Source organism: Sus scrofa, chromosome 7 (assembly GCF_000003025.6).
Source record: "Sus scrofa isolate TJ Tabasco breed Duroc chromosome 7, Sscrofa11.1, whole genome shotgun sequence".
In the NCBI taxonomy this organism is placed as follows: domain Eukaryota; kingdom Metazoa; phylum Chordata; class Mammalia; order Artiodactyla; family Suidae; genus Sus; species Sus scrofa.
Window position 1 is genome coordinate 65,106,461 of NC_010449.5, and position 17,583 is coordinate 65,124,043.

The 17,583-nt window shown below is 42.2% G+C and overlaps 1 long non-coding RNA gene across 3 annotated transcripts in view; it reads left to right on the forward strand.

Annotated features, from left to right (window-relative positions):
• The window catches only part of LOC110261575, a 38,291-nt gene that overhangs the window by 3,489 nt on the left and 17,219 nt on the right, over window positions 1-17,583 (forward strand). For all 3 annotated transcript variants that reach the window (XR_002345863.1, XR_002345865.1, XR_002345864.1), the window contains exon 2: window positions 1,261-1,380. This is a non-coding gene — a long non-coding RNA (uncharacterized LOC110261575). The remainder of the gene's footprint in view (window positions 1-1,260; window positions 1,381-17,583) is intronic.

Genomic DNA, 17,583 nt, shown 5'->3' on the forward strand with positions numbered 1-17,583 from the left:
TTTTGCAGTCTTGTGTCATCAGAATGCCCATAGTTACTTTCTGTTAGATGCATGACCATAGGAAAATATTAACTTTTGGGGGCCTCAGAGTCCTAATCTGAAAAATAGGAATAGTACCATTCTCTAGAGTTGTTGGATAATCGGTAATATTGAAAATAGCTAATATGTATTGAGCATTTACTTTGGGTACTTCATGTAGATTATCTCATAGATCATCCCCCCAAACAAGTCTGATAGTGGTGCTACTACTTCTCTATTTACAAATTAGAAACTGTAGCCTGTAGAACTGTTGCCCAAGGTTATCTGTTGAAGAAAGCAGTAGAGACAAGATTCAAACCCAGTCTCGACTTCAGACTTGTCATTCTTTATTTTCCTTTTTAAGCAGCTTTATTGATATATAATCCATATGTCATACAATTTACCCACTTAAAGTGTAAACTTCAGTGGTTTTTAGTATGTTCACAGTTATTTATGTAGCCATCACCACAATCTAATTTTAAAATATTTTCATCCCTTCCCAAAAGAAATTTCATACCCATTAACATGCACTCTACCCCCAATCACCTACTCCCAGCCCTAGGTAGCCACGGATCTACTTTGTGTTTCTATAGATGTACCTATACTAAACATTTTATGTAAAAAGAATCATAAAATATATGGTTTTTATGATTGGCTTCTTTCACTTAGCAGAATGGTCTAAAAATTGATCCATGTTGCTGTGTAAATCAGAACATCATTCCTTTTTATTGCTAAATAAAGTGGTATGGATATACCACTTTTGTTTATTCATTCATCAACTTTTGGGTTGTTTCCCCTTTTAGGTTTTTTCTGCTTTTTGGCTATCATGAATATTTGGGGCTATGAATATTTTTGTACAAGATTTTTTGAGTGCAGATGTAGATTTTCATTTCTCTTGGTTATATATCTAGCAGTCATATGCTAGGTCACATGATAATTACTATTTAAGGATATTCTTTTTTTTAATTGTTAAAAGTTTCAAAAGTTGAAAGAATAGTACAGAGTACCTGAATACCCTCCATTTAGATTCAATAATTGTTAGTATTTTACTAGTTTTACAGCCCTGCTTCTTTCCACCCTCCCTCTGATTTCATTTTTTTAGGGTCAGTCCTCAACTACTACTTTGTATTCATACCCAATTAAATGACTGAAAATAGATGAAGTACTTAGTATAATGCCTAGATGATAATAGCTACTCAATAAGTGTAAATTTCCTCCTTTCCTCTTTTTCTCCATACTTAGAAACTTTATGTAGGCTCGGGGACTACAAGCTCTACATCAAGATGAGAGAAGGAAGATCCAAATAAAGATTTACAGACTTTACTGTCTGCGGTATTCCTGGACCAAAGTCGGTGAAACTAGGTAGGTGGGCATCCAAACTGGTAATCCAACTGTCCAATCTGTGGTTGATTTTATTAGAGTGATGAATTCTATGGATAGTTAAATTAACAGAAAACAAAACAGATAATTCAAACTATCATAACTTATTTTTTAAGGTAGCAGGAACTTCAGCTCATGTAATGCACAAGGAAGCCTATTCTACAGCAAAATAAGGAATCTTATTTACTGGGAGTTCCTACTGTGGTGAAGTGGGTTCCTACTGTGGTGAATCCAAACACAGTGGCTTGGGTCGCTGCAGAGGTGCAGGTTCAATCCCCAGCCGGTGCAGTGGGTTAAGGAGCCAGTGTTGCTGCAGCTGTGACTCAGATTCAGTCCCTGGCTGGGGAACCCTCTGTGAGCAGCAAGTGAGGCCATTAAAAAAAAAAAAAGAAAAAAAATCCTATTAACTAATGCAGGCTTTTTCACATCCCCACATTTTGCGTGTGGACATGAGGAAGGAGCTGTGAGAGAAAACAGACCAAAGCTGAAGTTTTCCAGAAGTGCCAACAGGAAAGGTTAGTTTCTTTCTGGACAGTGATATGGAACAGGTGAAAAGTAGGGCACCACATGACCCTACTTATTGTTTTATTTTGAAGAATCAATCACAACATTGGATCCTAGGAGACTCAAGAACAATTTTCACTCCACTGAAATCCACATGCTTCCCAAGAAGCTATTAGACTTACTGGAATTTTTATGAATTCCAGACCTGCCATCCATGCTCTTCAGACATCAGACCCTTAGCCACCACTTTTTATCCAGAGCTAGTCCTGCAGCAGTGATTTCTCTCTCACTGCTGAGATAAATCCAGGGAGATTATGACTACTCTTGGTCTTGTGGACACCCAGGTCTGCTGCCCAAGTCTTGAAGAGCCAGGACCTGAGATTCTGAGCCATGGCTGTGCATCAGGGAGAGACCATCATCACACCTAACAAAATTAATGACTTCTTCATACAGTCTGATACCTGATCCATGTTAAAATTTCCCCAATTTCCCCCCAAATGTCATTTACAGCTCGTATGTTCAAACCATGATCCAACAAAGTCTACATGTTGCTTTTGGTCTTATTCTTCATAAGTCTCCTGTAATCTAGAATATTCTCCAACACTTTCTTTTTCTTTTTTGGCCATGCTTACAGCATGCAGAATTTCCCAGGCTAGGAATCAAACCCACGCCACAGCTGCCACCTGAGCTGCAGCAGTGACAATACAAGATCCTTAACCCTTTGATCCACCAGGGAACTCCACTTTTTTTTTTAATGCCATTGACTTGTTGAAGAAACTCAGTGTGACCTGGAGAATATCCTACCTTCTTACTTTGTCTGATGGTTTCTTTGGAATGTTATTTCCCTTGTTCCTCTATTCCTCAGCATTGCTCTGCATGTACTGCTATATAAGTACCATGCGCTAGCCAGTTGTGCCTCTTGAGCTCCAACTATTCCTTATAAGCTGGTAGTTGGATATATAAGGTGGTTAGATTCAGGCTAAACATTTTTGGCAAGAATACTTCATAGGTGATGCTGTGTCCTTTGTACTCCATCAGGTCAGGTGTGCACAATATCTGGTTGTCCCACAACACTGAGGGCAAGGCTGATCAGTGCAGCCAGATGATCCAGTGTGATCATTCTCGTTACAAAGCTGTGTTTCTGCTATGACCAGTTAAGTGACTTCTTGGGGTAATACTTTGGTCCTTCTAGTTATTGCTGCCATGTGCCATGCCAAGTCCTGAAAGATTAAAGGGAAACAATAAATTAAAAATTATCTTTGCTCTTCTAGTTTGAATCAGTGGATTGAAACAAAGTATGTTCTCTGATCACAATGGAGTAGAATTAGAAATCAGTAATGGAAAGAAACTTAGGAAATTCACAAATATGTGGAAATTAAAACCAAGGTTGTGGAGTTCCTGTTGTAGCTTCGTGGAAATGAATCTGACTAAGCTTGAGGACGCAGGTTTGATCCCTGGTCTTGCTCATTGGGTTAGGGATATGGCATTGCCGTAAGCTGTGGTGTGGGTCACAGACTCAGCTTGAATCTGGGCTGTGGCTGTGACCAGTGGCTACAGCTCCAGTTCAGCCCCTAGCCTGGGAACCTCCATATGTGGCGGGTGTGGCCCTAACAAAGATAAAAAGAAAGGAGCAAAAAAAAAAAAACCCCAAAGATTGTAATAATTGGTTCTTTACAAAAGAAAAAAAGGTATTTCCTAACCCAGCTTCATGATTATACCCGCTCCTTCAAACTTGCTACGCCGACTATTCCTCAAATGCCTCGTGCTGCATCCTGTCACAGGGATTTTACATCCACTGTTCCCACTGCCTTGAATGCTTGTCCAACTTTCTTGCTCACCTGGCTCCTACCTTTCACTCAGATCTCAAGCCCGATATTATTTCTTTAGAGAGACCTTCCATGAACCCCTAGCCTAGGGCTGTCCAGCAACTTTCCTTTTTATCACATTATGTATTTACAATTTTGTGTGTGATCAGTGGGTTAATGTGAATTAAGTAAATCTCCCCCAGTAGATTGCTACCTCCCTGAAGGGTGGAACTGGGCCTCTTTTGCTCACCATTGTCTCTCTTGTGCCTAGCACAGTAGCTGGTATGTAGTAGGATTTCAATATATATCTGATCATTCAGATATACAGAATAAAATCTTCTGTAAATGTTTACTACAATTTTATGATTAAAAATAAAAGAATCAATATATGGGTTAAATTACTAAAAATTTACACAGTGAAATATGTAGCCATTAACAAAATCAACTTTCTGGGAGTTCCTATTGTGGCTCAGCAGAAACGAACCTGACTAGTATCCATGAGGATGTGGGTTCAATCCCTGGCCTTGCTCATTGGACTAAAGATCCAGTATTGTCAAGAGCTGGTGTGTAGGTTGCAGACACAGCTTGGACCCCACGTTGCTGTGGCTGTGGCGTAGACTGGCAGCTGTAGCTCCAATTCGACCCCTAGCCTGGGAACGTCCATATGCCGTAGGTGCTGCCCTTATAAAAAAAGAAAAAAAAGAAAAAAAAAAAAAGAAATCATGTTTCTGAGTAATATGTAATGATACTAGGCAACTTTAATTACATAATGTTAAGTTAAAAAATGAATGCAGGGAGTTCCTATTGTAGCTGAGGATTAAGAATCTGACTGGTGTCCATGAGGATGTGAGTTTGATCCCTGGCCTTGCTTTAGTGGGTTAAAGGATTTGGCATTGCTGTGAGCTATGGTGTAGGCTGGCAGCTGCAGCTCCTATTGGACCCCTAACCTGGAAACTTCTAGATGCTGTAAGTGCATCCATAAAAAAGCAAAAAAAAAAAAGGATGTGGAGGAGTTCTCATGGTGCAGCAGGTTAAGGATCCAGTGTTGTCACTGCAACAGCTTGAGTTGCTGCAATGGCCTAGCATCAGTTCCTGGCCCGGGTATTTGTATATGCTGTAGGCACAGCCCAAAAAAAAGGAAAAGAAAAGAATGTGGAAAGAGTTCTATTTATTTATCATTCCCACATATTTTTGAAAGTAGAGTTATTCAGTGAAGTCGTTTCTTGTTTTTCACTTAATATTTATGGAAGTATATACTATATAGCTTTATGGAAATATATATCTGTAAAAGATATATATGCAGAGAAAAAAGTTAAAGACATTGTTATTGGTGATTTATTTATTTTAGAATCTCCTGCTTTATTAAAAATTTTTTTCTCATGTTTCATTTATTTTATTTTATTTTATTTTGTTTTATTTTATTTTATTTGTCCTTTTAAGGCCATACCCATGGCATATGGAGGTTCCCAGACTAGGGGTCCAATCAGAGCTGTAGCCACCAACCTATGCCAGAACCACAGCAACGCAGGGTCCAAGCCGCGTTTGCATCCTACACCACAGCTCACGGCAATGCCGGATCCTTAACCTGCTGAGCGAGGCCAGGGATCAAACCCACATCCTCATGGGTGCTAGTCAGGTTCGTCAACTGCTGAGCCACAACAGGAACGCCTAAAAAATTTTTTATTATAGTTTATTTACAATGTTCTGTCAATTTCTGCTGTACATCAAAGTGACCCAGTCATGCATACACACACACACACACATTATTTTTCTCAAATTATCCCCCGTCATGTTCCATCACTCCCAGTCCAGTCCGTCCCACTCCCTCCCCTTGCCCCTTGGCAAACACAAGTCTGTTCTCCATGTCTATGGATTTCTTTCTTTTCTGTAGCTAAATTCATTTGTGCTGTATATTAGATTCCAGATATAAGTGATATCATATGGTATTTGTCTTTTTCTTTCTGACTTACTTCACTTAGTATAAGAGTCTCTAGTTCAATCCATGTTTGCTGCAGATGGCATTATTTTGTTCTTTTTTATGGTTGAGTACTATTCCAGTGTGTATATATACCACATCTTCTTAATCCACTTATCTGTTAATGGACATTAGGTTGTTTCCATGTCTTGGCTATTGTGAATAGTGCTGCAATGAATATAGGGGTGCATGTATCTTTTTCAATGAAAGTTTTGTCCAGATATATGTCCAGGAGTGAGATTGCTGCATTATATGGTAGTTCTATATTTAGTTTTCTGAGGTACATCCAGACTGTTTTCCATAGTGGTTGTACCAGTTTACATTCCCACCAACAGTGAAGGAGGGTACCCTTTTCTCAACATCCTCTCCAGCATTTGTTATTTATTTTGATAGACAGGATTTTAGAGGAATTTATTTCTTCTCCAGACTTCTGTATTTTCCAAATATCTTTATAATAAACACACTTTTTATAATTAGGAGGCAGCTATAATTAAGAACATGGACTTTGGGGGAGTTCCCATTGTTGGCTCAGTGGATTAAGAACCCGACGCAGCGTCTGTGAGGATGTGGATTCCCTCAGTAGGTTAAGGATCTGGCATTGCCACAAGCTGTGGTGTTGGATGCGGCTCAGATCCCATGTTGCTGTGGCTGTGGCATAGGCCAGCAGCTGCAGCTCCAATATGAACTTCCATCTGCCGTGGATGTGGCTGTAAAAAGAAAATTTAAAAAAAGAATATAACATGGGCTTTGATGTTAGCTAGATCTGAGTTCCAATTCTAGTTCTGCATCTGCCACCCAGTAGCTGAGTGACCTGGCAGATTAATTATTTCCCCTCAGAATAAACCTTACCCAGGGAGTGCCTGTAGTAGCTCAGTGGTTAACCAACCTGACTAGTCTCTATGAGGATGCGTGTTCGATCCCTGGCCTGGCTCAGTGGGTTAAGGATCCGGCATTGCTTTGAGCTCTGGTGTAGGTCACAGACATGTCTTGGATCTGGTGTTGCTATGACTGTGGTGGTGCAGGCCAGCAGCTATAGCTCCAATTCAACCCCTAGCCTGGGAACTTCCATATGCAGAAGGTACAGCCCTAAAAAGACACACACAAGAAAAGAAAAAAGAAAAAAGAAAAAATTAATTCCTGAATCACTTTCTGAAAAGTAAAACCAAAACCCTAATGTTACCAGCCTGAAGAGAAATGAGTGGACTCCTGTAGTGAAGGGCAGCTGCTGCAGGAGAGCTGCTCAGAGCTCTTCACAAGCAGGCAATGATTTAACCAAACTGTTCGAGTTGACCTGTGTCAACAATATAGTGGGCAGCTTTGGAATCTGGATAACCCTCTACTTGATAGGCAGACTTACATAACCTCGGCTTCTCCCTGGCACAAGTTGGCTCCACAACCAGGTTGATTATTTGTGCATCATGTTCTAGCCAAAAGTGTGTGTAGTTAGGGAGACCAACTTAATAGCAATTGTTAGGTTTTTTCTGGTGTAAAGTCTTTGTTGGAATCTAAGCTCTACCACTTACCCAGCTTTATAACTTTAAGCTAAACTTTTTTGGGGGGAGAGGCTTGTTAGGGCTACACCCATGACTCCCCAGGTTAGGGGTCTAATCAGAGCTACAGCCTCCAGCCTACACCACAGCCACAGCAACTTGGGATCTGAGCCGAGTCTGCGACCTACACCACAGCTCATGGCAATGCCAGATCCTTAACCCACTGAGCCAGGCCAGGGATCAAACCTGCAACCTCATGTTCCCCAGTCGGATTTGTTTCTGCTATGCCACGATGGGAACTCCTGGACTAAAATTTAATCACACATGAGCTTCATTTTCTCACTTGTAGCTGGAGATGATAATTCCTGCTTTAGGGGGAGGCTATGCAGGTGGAAAGAGATGAATATGAAAGCCTAGAACAAAGCCTGAGAACTGGCAGAATCAATGCATTATTTCCCACCTCCCACGGTGACCCAGCCCATGGGACAGAACCAGACCACCATGCCTATATCTGAGCATGGCTACTGCAGTGAGAAATGCAGCCCAATTCTTTCCTGGTACTTAAGTCCAGCAAACAGGACTGTGTGCCAGATGTTAGAGGCCTTCAGGGAGCCGTTTGATGCAACCCCTGCCTTCAGGAAGCAGCATTCCTAACCAGTCCTTCCACCTATTAGCACAGTTCAAACTCTTATTGGTTTTAAATAGACAATGATCACATATGCTTCTTGAATGATTATACCTCTGAAGTTTCTAAATATAAATTTAAACCATGATAACATCCCCATACACACACGGAGTCCTTGAATCAGAAGAGCGAATTTCTCCACCAGTCATAGCTTTTCCTCAACTTTTTATTTTGAAAAATTTCAAACAAATTGGAAACAGAAAAGTTACAAGTAGTACAAGGAACACCATATGCGGTTCATTTAGATTTATCAATTGAATTTCACTGCATATCCTTTCTCTCCTTCTGGTTTTTAATCTTTTATTTTCTTTCAAACTATTTAAGAATTAATTGTAGGGAGTTCCCATTGTGACTCAGCAGTAATGAACCTGACTAGCATCCATGAAGACTCGGGTTCAATCCCTGGCCTCTCTCAGTGGGTTAAGCGGTGTTAGCCCACATGAGGTGTTAACCTCACGGTGTTGCCGTGAGCTGTGGTGTAGGTCACAGACCTGGCTCGGACCCCAAGTTGCTGTGGTTGTGGTGTAGGCCAGCGGCTGCAGCTCCGTTCAACCCCTAGCCTGGGAACCTCCGTGTGTCTCCTGTTAGGCTCTAAAAAGCACACACACACACACGTACACAAAAGAGTTAATTATTGACACTCTGACACTTCATCCTAAAATACTTCAGCATGTATTTCCTAAGAACAAGACCATTCCTCCTGTGTAACCAACCATGGAATAAGAATCTCACTCAGGAAATCTAATGTTGACCCACTGCTAGTATCTAATATAGAGTCCATGTTCAAATATTCCCAGTTGTCCCAACAATATCCTTTGTAGATTTTTTTTCTTTTAATCTAGACTTCAAAAAGGAAAAAAAGGAGAAAAAAAAATCACACATTAATTATGATGTCTCATCCAGTCACTCTGAAATCCAGACCATCTCCCTTTGGAGCCAGGGCTGTTGTTTTCTTCTTCATTTTTATTTACATCAGTGGGCCTCAAAACTAAATGCAGCAATTTTTCATCTTTTTTTTTTTTTTTTTCTTTTTGGGTCCACATCTGTGGCACATGGAAGTTCCCAGGCTAGGGGTCTAATCAGAGCTGTAGCCGCCAGCCTACGCCAGAGCTACAGCAACGCCAGATCCAAGCCGTGTCTGCGACCTACACCACAGCTCACAGCCACGCCAGATCCTTAACCCACTGAGCAAGGCCAGGGATCAAACCTGCAACCTCATCGTTCCTAGTCAGATTCGTTTCCACTGCGCCGCAATGGGAACTCCTCATTTTCATTTTTGATCCACGTACTTTAAAAAAAAGGTGTCTTGGAGTTCCCATCGTGGCGCAGTGGTTAACGAATCCGACTAGGAACCATGAGGTCGCGGGTTCGGTCCCTGCCCTTGCTCAGTGGGTTAACGATCTGGCGTTGCCGTGAGCTGTGGTGTAGGTTGCAGACGCGGCTCGGATCCCGCGTTGCTGTGGCTCTGGCGTAGGCCGGTGGCTACAGCTCCGATTCAACCCCTAGCCTGGGAACCTCCATATGCCACGGAAGCGGCCCAAGAGATAGCAACAACAACAACAAAAAGACAAAAGACAAAAAAAAAAAAAAAAAAGGTGTCTTGTACTGAATATAATCCCATTATTTTTCAGTTCTTTGCTGTAACCATATTTCAATAGAATAATGAATGTTAACAGCAGCCACACAGTGACAAGTCTGGGAAGGGAAAGAATGGGGGGGAATTCAGCCTGGAGCATGTTCAAGTCAAAGTAATGACAGAACATCCAGGTGACAACAGGCTGTAGTTGAAGACGGGAACCTCAATCTCTCCCTAGGTGAGGTGAAGAAAGTCACTACAGAGGAGTGAGAGGGGAAGACACAGCGTTGGTAACTTGCTCAGGGGAGACACTGTTCTCTGAGGAGGGCCAGTCTGAACCCTAGAAGACTTCCAGGCCAGAGGAGAAGCAGGAGGGCAGGCTGGAGACCTAGAGCAAGCAGCGGAGGGAGTACCCAAGTGATGAGGAAGAAGCAGCGAATCCCACCTGAGCTGTGTATAGTTTTTAGTTCTAGGTACAAATTAATTCTCAAGACCAGGCCAGGAGAGGGGTCCTGGGACCCAGAGCTATGCCGGCTGGAGTCAGATCAGTTAGCCTTCTGGAGGGGAGGGGTAGAGGGCAGGCTAGAGGTGCAGAACCCCAGACCTCAGGTCTCCTGAGGCAAGACTCTTTAGGAAAGGAAACTGGAGAAAGGATCCCAAATAATCATCAGGAAGAGAAGTTGCTGAGGTGACCGTGAAGGGACAAGCAGGAGGACAAAAGCCAATTCAGCGGAGATGGCCAGGGAACAAGTGGAAAGAATCTGTGTCCTTGACAACATTGAGCCACTGAATTAACCAACTCCAAAACCGCCCCACCTCTGGACTTCTTGTTACATAAAATAATAAATTCTCATACTATTAAAAATAAGAGGCCATCCTTCTGAAACGAATCTGACTAGTATCCATGAGGACGTAGGTTCAATCCCCAACCTTTCTCAGTGGGTTAAGGATCCGGAGTTGCCGTGAACTGTGGTGTAGGTTGTAGACGCAGCTTGGATCTGGTAAGACTGTGCCTGTGGCCAGTGGCTATAGCTCCGATTCAACCTGTAGCCTGGGAGCTTCCATAAGCCTCAGGTGAAGCCCTAAGAAGACCAAAAAAAAAAATGCCCACCTAACTTGATGAATTAAACTCTGTGAAAAGCATATTTGCCATGAAGGAGTTCCCATTGTGGCTCAGCGGTAATGAACCCGACTAGTAATGAGCCTGACTCAGGTTTGATCCCTGGCCTTGCTCAGTGGGTTAAGGATCTGGCATTGCCATGAGCTGTGATGTAGGTTACAGGTGTGGCTCAGATCTGGCGTTGCTGTGGCGTAGGCTGGCAGCTACGGCACGGATTCAACCTCTAGCCTGGAAACCTCCATATGCCACAAGTACAGCCCTAAAAAAAGACAAAAAAAAAAAAAAAGAAAATGAAGTTAAAATATCAAATAGGTAAACATAGTCACAATGACTGCAGCAAATCCACTCAGCTTATTAACGTATGATTACCTTGAAAAATTTGCAAAAAACAAGCCTATAAGTCAGTAGCTCAATGACTTTAAAGAATTACTAAGACAGAAAACCAGAAAGGCAGGGAGAAGGCAAATCTGCTTTCTTAAGAGAAAACATACGAACACACATGTATGTACACACGTCCACAATCCGCATATAACACAATATATATGTATATATGTACAAAGCTTGCCCCACACAGGAGACACTGCTGAGTACATCACCCCAGGTGGTGAGAGAAGGGAAAATAGGATAATGACTGCTGAAGGTGAAAAGAGGTTTGAGGTGCTCTTGCTACCTAACAAGGGAATTTTTGCCAGAATACCTAGAATAAATAGAGCTTTCACAATGCACCAGTTCTAATGAGGTTTCAAAGCTGTATGAGTAATAGGGAAGGGGGAAGTGTCGTGACACTGTTCCTATTGTGAGTTTCTCTGCTGCAAACTCTTCTCAGCAGATACTGAATCATCAGGGAGATTATTAAACCCTTTTGGTGTCTAAAATTTACCTACATAGTACTTCAGTTTCCTGGTACAAACCTTACTTTAAAATGGTTTACAGGACCGTAAATGAATTTAACGGGCTGTAGTTTGTAAATTTAACCCTAAAAATTTTAAGCTTATTTCCCTCAATTTATTATGAAGATAATTCTGTGCCAGAAGTAAGGAGAGGATAGGGAGAAACATGTTTTCACCCTTTTCACCTTCAGATTAGCGGCATAACCGTTTGAATGAAACCTCCACAGTTCATTTAGAAACTGTAGTATTGACCACTTCTTTCCTGTTCCTCAGATCCTCTCGTCTGAAGGGGTGGTGCTGGTGGGGATTCGAACAGCTGCACATTTCCAACATAGTATTCCCTAAATGGTGTCAAATGACTGGGAATGAAGTTTTGGTGACTGGATGATTTATTCACTTAGTCATCGTTGTTCCGTCAGGGGAAACAATAAGAGGCTTTTGTTTGTGTTTCTGTGTGTGGGGTGTGAGGGATGAAGAGAGGAGAATAGCCATATAATGAAACTTTGGTCCTCTTTTTCCCTCTCTCAAAAGAGGTCTTTATCTTCAAGTTACTATAAATATAATCATGAAAATAGAATATATACTTCATGGTGGCCCTTTCTACATTGTTTTTTCATATTTTCCTGGAAAGTTTCTTTTTTTTTTTCTAAAGTACTGCGTGAAAATGTTCAAATCATAAAATATTCAAACATTGCAGAAATGACTGTAAAAAACAAGAGTCTCCCTTCACTGCCCTTGCCCAGCCCCCCCCCCCCCCATTATTTAGTTCCAGCAAAAAGCTTGCTCGCTCTCTCGCTTGATCGCTTTCTTAATTACCCTGGTTTGGGGCAGTTTCATAACAACAGATGGTATATTCAATCAACAGGCAAATTCCAAAGTGTAGACAACGAGGAATCACGGAAACCAAACCTCACTGTGAAGTACAGTCCCAGAAAGTGCCAGGGGAAAAGGTGGCAGAGTGACTGAACACAGACCAGGGCAGCTCCTCTGTGTACAGGGCGCATGGGGCCAGAAACATCTGGGTTTGCTTCTCCCCTGGCCACTAGCTTGCTGGATGTCCTTGAGCAATTTTGTTTCCCAGCAGTAAAGTAGACATGACAGTAGGAGCCTGAAATGGGATCATGAGAGGGAAACATCTAGCAAGCGCCTGATATACACTAGGTCTTTGGCAAACACTGGTTTTCCTCCCACTTGCAGAGGAACTTTGATGCATCTAAAGCACGCACTGGTTTATTTCTGATGAGGTTCTGGGCATGTTCATGGGGAAATTATAATCCTATTTTGTACACTGTTTATAAAAGGTGAAAAAAGGGCGTGCTTTGCTCTCCTGCCAAACTGCCAAACTGCTCAGAGCAATGTTAGTGCTTTATAGGTTATAGGTTAATTAGCCTTTAATTAAAGGCTAGTGTAGAAAAGATCTGCATCATATTTAAGTTCAGGCAATGTGTGTGGATTCAGGCAAGAGTGTTCAGAGTTATGAAATCCTGACAATCATTATCTCCCAGAACCCTGTGTCATTAAGTGACAGAGTCAAAGATCACTTTGAATAACTGGGGAACACTGATGTAAGAACGTTGGATTTAAAAAAATATATATATTTGTATAATATTAACATGGCTATTTGGGAATTCATAATTTTTTATTTTCATCACTAAAAAACCAATCAGCAACAACAACAAACTACTCTGCAGTCATCCAGTAGGCAAGCAATAAGATGAAAGCATCTTTCAGAAGATAAAGATTAAGGCTTCTGGAGGGATCCTGGAGCATTTTCTGCAGTCTTTGAAGCCTAGAGTGCCCTCTACTGGTTGCTTTCCAGAAAACCAGGCAGCTAATAGTTTCACAGAGGACTCCGATTTTTTGAGACACTGTAAATACAATCCCTTAGACCTGTAACTTTCCTATTGAGTGGCCTCTTTCTGAAAGCTTATCGTCTGGAAGAGAGAGAGCAATGCCTTTTCTTGATGCCAACTTGATTCTTTAATTAGAAGTGTGTCTGAGATGCCATTTTGATTATGATCAGTTATGTCTGTTGGATCCTAAGTTTTAAAGTAATCAGCATTTCAGAAAAACAATTAAATGGAATAAAGTGGCCCCCAAATATTTAACTTTATTTTACATTTAAAAAATTTTTGTTGTATGCTAGAGAGTTTCTAGAGTACAGTAGTCTCTCTGTACTAGTTTTTCAATTTCCTGTGAACCTATAATTATTTCAAAATGAAAAGTTAGGAAACAAATGCAGTGACTCTACTTTGCAGCTTTAAATAATCAAAATTTTTCTTTGACCTTGTGGAACCGTAATAGAAAGAAAACGCCAAAGACAAAGATGTTAAAGTGTACATCATTTGCAATTTGGATATTTCTATCGTTTTTTCTTCCCCTGCTCTCCTCTTGCCAGTGGCCTGTAGCCCTTACTGACTGATAGTCCCTGAGGAACCTGCAAGAATCTGGCCAGAGTAGGTATGCTCAGGCTCTTTGGCCATCTGAGTTAACCAGACTTCTAATGCGAACAAGCTTACTGCTTTTCACATGTATGTTTAAAAACAGAATCCTTATCTTCTAATGCAATGTTACTCAGAATTCATCCACTTTTCGTTCATCCAGACATTCATTTGTTCCACAGATATCGAGCGCCCTTCTTGTGCTACACCCTGTCTGTATATCATGAATATGTGTCACTTCTACCAAATAGGGGTCTAAAATTTAATACCTTCCTTTTAACATTAAAACTAACCACACACACACACACACACACATACACACACACAGGAAAAAACCTTTTTTTCCCCCTTCCCCAGATTCCTCTCTGTAATAAGTCCATGAAAGCCAGAAGGCTGACTCAGGCTGGGACCAGTCCTCCACTTGGCTTGCCTCCTGGTCTCTGCTGGGAGAGTAGGGACTCAGATTTGGACTAGTTTCCATCGCCCTCAGTATTGCCTGGACTGTCCTCCATTGGGTCCTAGAAGAGGGAAGGATGTTCTTCCCCACCCAGTGTTTCTACACACAGAGGGCAGAAATCCCCACCACACCCACACCCACACACCCACCCACACACACACTAAAACCCACATTTCCTCAGAGGACTGGCAACAGGAATATCAAGTCTTACATCCATGACCTCAGAAATCTCCAGAACAAAGAAGCCTGTCCTTGATCTGGATTCCTCAGTCACATCCTCGGTTATCTCATTCCACATTTAAGCAGAGAGCAGAGCTGCTCAGGGTGGAGTAAGGTGGGGCTCTGTCTCTTTCCTCCTATCTTTTCTTTGCATCTCTCCCCTCCCAGGTTGGTGGACACAGAGGTTCTTCTGCGGAGCTGTGAGGTTTTCTGAAATACAAATTGAAAGCCACCGATCTATTTAAAAACTCTTACTTTACAAATGAGAAAAATGAGGCCCAGAGGTGTTGTATCCTCCTCTCCTAATTTCAAACCTGAGATCTCCTAATTTCAAACCTCTCGCTCTTTCTGTTGCTTTCTATTGTTTCTCTTCTATCTCTGTGAAGATTTATTTATCCTAGGTCCCATTCCCTCCGAGCCCAACCTTAGGTAGTTAATACCTTGAAAATCAGTCTCATAAACTAATTTATAATTGGATGTTTATGGCCAATAACAGCTTAGTAAATTGTTTCTATCAAGGAGTATCTGTCAAAGTCCCTGGAGGAAACAGATGGCTCATCCCAATTAGGATAATTCAAAGTTGGTTTAATAAAGGTACTATCTGTTAGGTTTGCCAAGGGAGGAACACGCAAGGCCAAGTTGGTAAGGCAAGAGAGATTTATCATCAGAGGGGGACAGGCTGAGCTCAAGATGGCACCATCCACGACTGTGAGGAGCGCACTAGGCTTATAAAAGATCTGTGGCTGGAGTTCATGATGGGAACTTGTGGCGGGAACAATGAAGAAGGAGGAGCGGAAGGTCAAGGGAGGGTAGGGGGGTTGAGTCCCTTGACAGAGGGCAGTTAATCCTTGTAGGTGGTTAATCTATGCAGACAGTTGTTTTCCGAAGGCCATTGTTTCTTACTGCCCAACTTGAGCACCCAACATTCTGGGAGAGGGTGTCCACAGCAGGTCTCCAAGGCAAACAGCCACATTTGGGGAGTGGAGGGGTCTGTCTACATCCTCATGGGAACCTATCACTATTTACACAAGTGTGCATAGTATGTAGGCAGAGACCACAAGGGGTGGCAGTCTCAGGGCTTTTCCCACCCTATTCCCAGAAGGATGAAGGGAGGGAGCAGACTCTCCAGGGAGGCAGGAGATTGCCAGAAAAGGAGCTGTGACCTTTGGCCATAGGACCCAAGCAGCCCAGGGTGACCTTTCAGGGTTGAAGTTGAGCAGTTTTAACAGCATCCTTATGGTCTTCCTCTGATCCCCACCAGGGAACCTCACTGGTTGAACCCAACTGGAAGTTAAAGTCCATATGGGTCAGTCCCCCTACAGACCTGACTGAAGAAGGGTTGAGACTGGACCTAGGGGGCAGTGGAAAAGACCCTTTCTATAAATTGATGAAATCGAATTCGTATGTTATGGCAGGACAAGAAAAATTTAAACAAAATTTTCCTTTGCCTGTTTGTTTGGGCCTCCTGCCTCCCTTTAGCACCTGTTGTGCCTCTGCTTTAACGAGACCTCTTCAGCAGATAACATTCTTTCTTAATCTCATCAAGGGTTAGAATTCCCTAGGAGATAACCTTCCTGCCTTAATCTTGTAAAGGGCCATGACCCACCACTTGTCTGTCGCATGTAAATCTAGGTTGTGGAAACAATAGCCCTTTTTCTCAAAAACTTATATAACTCTATCTTGACCTCTAAAGAGGGAAATAGACCTCGGAGCTTTATGAGAGACTGGCTCCTGGGTTATAATCCTCAGGTTGGCTCAAATAAAAATTTCCGTTTCTTTCTTAGATTAGCTATTGATTAATTTTTTAGTTAACAAAGGTCGCACACAATTTAATAAGGGACTCCTGGAGTCATCTAATGATGACTCATTGTGATATTGTGATTTATAATCAGAATTATATATCCGGTCTTGGTCCCTATTTCTAGCACAGAGCTCCAGTTCCCAAAGAGAATTTCCCAAGAGAAGAGAGCGATCAAGGTGTCTTTTATTGTGTTAATGACGACTTTTGAATGCACCTCAGATTGAGCGTGTAGGCCTGGAGAACCAGCCACCTAATTGGAGGTTGGAACTTTCAGTCCCATGCCTGACCTCCAGGGAGGAGAAGGGACCTAGAGGTTGATTAGTCACCAATGGCCAGTGATTTAGTCAGTCATGTTTGGGTAATGAAGCTTCCATAAAAACCCAAAAGGTTGGGATTTGGAGAGCTTTTAAGTTGGTGAACCAGAATGTTTCCTTCCACATGTGTGCCACCATTGTCCTGGGCCCCACATTCCATGCGGACCGGTCCCTTTGATTGGGACCTCCCCGTATGTATATGCATACCAGGCTGAGTGAGGCCAAGGACTGAACCTAAGTCCTCATGGATACTAGTCGGGTTCATTACCACTGAGCCACAACAGGAACTCCAGTTCTATCTTTTATAAACACTGCTTGATCCTGATGACAAATTGCAGTCATAATGGAGTAGTCACAGTTTCTACAAAAATGGAGTCAGGTAGCCGTTGAGGATCTAGTCTCAATCTCTGCACTAAAGAGAACTTGAACTTTACCGAAATGTATCAGACCCAAGGACACCACCAGCCTTCTTTAGAACCACACGTGCCAGTTGCAACCTTCTAGTCTCAGGGTCTCCCCTGGTAACTGTGCAACCATTTCGGACCCAGCCAATCGTTACTTAACAAGCACCCTTACTTCTTGCCAGCCCCAATAACAATTCTTGATAAACAACTCATGCAGCTGACTGCAACCTTGCACTGTTTGCCTTTATAGGCCTCCTCCATTTTTTGTCCAGCGGAACAACAATCTAAGTGCTTCTTGAATCTGTCTCCCTGGCTACAGTCCTAACAGACCCCAAATAAACACCATTTCAATCTGTTCTCCGTTTATGAAATTTTGGTTTACGCTCCATTTCTCTAACCACCAGCTTGATTGCCACTCAGTTTTAGTCCCTCCCACATCCTACCTGAATGGTGTCATTGCTTCCTAACTAGTGTCCTGCCTTTCCCAACTTCCACCTCTCAGGC